The sequence below is a fragment of the Aphanomyces astaci genome, assembly GCF_000520075.1.
Source record: "Aphanomyces astaci strain APO3 unplaced genomic scaffold supercont1.33, whole genome shotgun sequence".
Classification (NCBI taxonomy): Eukaryota; Oomycota; class Saprolegniomycetes; order Saprolegniales; family Verrucalvaceae; genus Aphanomyces; species Aphanomyces astaci.
In genome coordinates, this window is record NW_009798296.1 from 504,715 (window position 1) to 508,191 (window position 3,477).

Here is a 3,477-nt window from a genome sequence, read left to right on the forward strand (position 1 = left end):
GCTTGTGGATAGTTGTGAAGCGGCGACGACACCTGCGACGACGCTGATGATGAGGACGACTACGACTCGAAGGAAGACAAGACCTTTGACATCCTCGGCTTGACTACGACAACCTGGCCTATGTTTCTCACGTCTCGACATTCAAGGAAGTGTGAGACATGCATGTCACGCGTTACGAAACCCGGACATATGCTGATGTGTCCAACAACATCCACGAGTTACACACGAAGGTGTACAGCCCTGGTTAATTGAGTTTGGATTATCATTTTTAAGACATTCCTCCGCGAGGGCCGACACTAGAACCACATGTTATGGAACCGCTTCGCCAATTGTAACGCGCCTGCTCGACCAGGGGCGGTGTGTAATCTTCGGTTTTTACTTCGCTCAACGCTTCATACCTCGTGCTTCGACCGATCTTCTTCGAAGTTCGGTCCTCGTCTTCGTACGCAGCCCTTGTTATCCGGATTCCCCAGGGGAGGGACGGATAAATCCTTGCGGAAATAATCCGGGGAAGCCGGGGATCGAACCCACGACCTTTGAGTTAAGAAACCGATGCTCTACCACCTGAGCTATTCCCCCCCCTTGTACAGCCCTGGATCGTCGATATAAAAACATGTTACGGATCTGCGCGGCCTGCAACACAAGCTGCTGCTCAAGGGATCATCCGCGGACGACGAAATGCTGGGACGTATCCTGCTGACAAGCGTGAAGGAAGTATTCCCCACAACGGTAGAAATACTGCGCAGCTTCTTGAACCGGCTCGGACTCTCTCCGAAATTACCAACCGGCTGTTATCCAAGGAAAATGAAGTGAAGAATGGTGCATCCTTGAAGCGAAAGGCGGAAACAGAACAGATACTCTACACGGGTAAGCCTGACAAGCCTCGCCCTTTCAAGAAACACGCGGCGAAGGACTAGTGTCATTACTGCAACAAGATTGGCGATCATGTGTTTGAATGTCGCTACACGAAGCGCGATTTGGCCAAGGGCATCAAACGGAAGTGCATGTCCATCAAAGATGATGACCAAATCAACGTCCTTCAACACGATGAGGAGGAAGGATTCATTCTGGCCACATCAGATGATATCCCACGTTCGGACCTTCAATGCGTATGGATTCTGGAAAGCGCTTGCACAGCAGATGTGACGGGAAACAAGCCCCTGTTCACGAAACTGGCCCGAGCACAGCTGTCTGCGTTACAGCTGGCCGACAACTCAACCGTCTAGTCTATGCACATGGGCCTGCTGTCAATCCAAGTGGACGCAGACCATCGACTGGACCGTCCCAAGGCCAAATTTGTCCCAAACCGCAAGCAAAACCTCCTCGCGTTTCGACTGCTTCTCAGGGATGGTTTTCAAGTGGCCAAGTGGGACCTGGACGTGGCCATCATGATCTTGGACACGTTTGTCCTCACGTTCACCCATCATCGCGGGCTCTTGTTTTTCAACCATATGAAGAACATATCAACAGCTGTCTCGTTCGACAGTCCACGCCGAAGCTGGTACTATGGCACCTTCGACTGGCACACCTCAACTTTGCGGCGATCAAGCAAGCGGCTCGCGACGGCTCCATGGAAGGCCTGCACCTGTCCAAGTCCGACCTGGCGCAAGACTACAGCTGTGAAGTGTGTGAGGTGGCCAAAGCTCGTCGGATGAGCTACAAGAACGCCAACCCGTACCGCACACATGCCCCACTGGAGCGCGTACATTGACAAGGGTGGACCGATCACACCCGCGACATTTGGCGAGAAGATGCATTACGAACTGTTCGTGGATGGTGGCATGGATAACCGATATTGGGGCGAAGCGCTGAAATACGTTGAAGCTACACCAAGGCGCTTGGATGCAAAACCCCGTTTGAAGCACTTCACGGTCGTAAGCCCAACATCAACCATTGGCTGCAAAGCGTTTGCATTCATCGACAAGGCGAAGCGTGCCAAGTTGGACCCTGAGCGACCAAGTGTGTGTTCCTGGGATATGCAAGCCAACACAAGAGCTATAGTTTGGTCGACAGCGAAACTGGCGAAGCCCGAGTGCCGCTCAGTCAAGTTCACGGAAAACGTTGTGGCTGCTAACGAGAAGAACGGTCATTTGGATGACCAAGTGACAGATTTCCCACTCGAAGTCACTAAAGCGGAAGAAATCGATGCGGGGTCTATCACATCAATTCCAATACATTAAGGGCCTACGGTTCCAGTGGAAGTTCCTACCATGGCCCTTGAAGAAACACCAAGTATGTCGACCCAAATCAACCTATGTCAAGAGTTCAAAGTCGAAGATCCACCGCAATTTGGCGAAGCAACGACCCTAAGCGACCAATAATCAAGCGACGCTGAGGTCGATTTCGTCAATCCAACGGGTCTCGAATTCATTTCGGGTGGCCACCACCAAGTATTTTCGGTCGACGTGATCAACGACACGCCGCTGTCTTTTGCCAGCATCGAATCAAGACCCAAAAAGCAAGCGTGGCTCGACGCGACCCAAGAAGAATACGATGCGTTGGTCTACAACGACAGTTGGGTGCTCACCGATTTGCTCCGTGGTCGCAAGACGCTGGCATCTCGGGGTTTCGGGGTTTCACTTTGTGCGAGACCAAGTCGAGAAGGGCCGCATCGACCTTTGTTACTGTCCAACGAAGTTGATGGTAGCAGATATCCTCACCAAAGCGATCCCGCGAGGGCAATTCGAGATCCTGCGTTCAAAAATGGGAATTGCAGATGGACCCACGAATTGAGTGGGAGTATGAGAAATACCAAGTAGTGTAATTATTGTGATACACTATTACATATAAGACAGACACGACACAAAACCGACAAAATTCGGCCCCGTGAGTATTCGGACTGGTCATTATTTTTTGCGACAATCCGATTGGACGAGGCGGTTGTCGCAGCAGCAACATATCACTAACATTTAGCATGTACGGCTTTCTATTGGTTGAAATACTGCCGAGACACGAAATGGTGTTGATCAGCATAAGTAAAACGGCACGAACCAGCAGGAGATCATGCTGTTGTAGTCGGTGGCAGTCAGCCGGCGCCCCACCATGATGCATGGGGACCAATGGTGGGACCCATTTTGTTGCCCATTCGACACAAAACGTACGAAGCGGCTAAGAGTAATGGTTGCGCTTTAGGTAGGTCCTGATTGAACATTACTGTAGCTACGCCAACACCACCTTACCTCCAGTAGTCATTCCAATTGCCCCTCATTCAACAAACGACACTAACCACGTTCTCCAGCTCTGCATATCCACTTACTTTCGCAACGTGAACCACCGTACTTGTTAGCACACAGTGTTTACAACCATCCCTACTGCTAGCATCTGCACAGTGGGGATGCTTATAACACTAACTGCGACCTCCCTTCAATCTGTGCCCCCTTCCACCACAACACTAATTAATCATATTTTCAATACTACAACTACTAAGATTACTTATATTGTTGCGAGCGACCTCACAGGTATCACAAAACACTCACC

General features: G+C 50.7%; 1 pseudogene across 1 annotated transcript; it reads right to left on the reverse strand.

The window, feature by feature from the left end:
• Positions 1 to 506: 506 nt before the first annotated feature.
• Positions 507 to 579, reverse strand: H257_11368 (annotated as a pseudogene). Its single transcript has one exon. The product of its transcript is annotated as a tRNA-OTHER (tRNA).
• Positions 580 to 3,477: the final 2,898 nt, after the last annotated feature.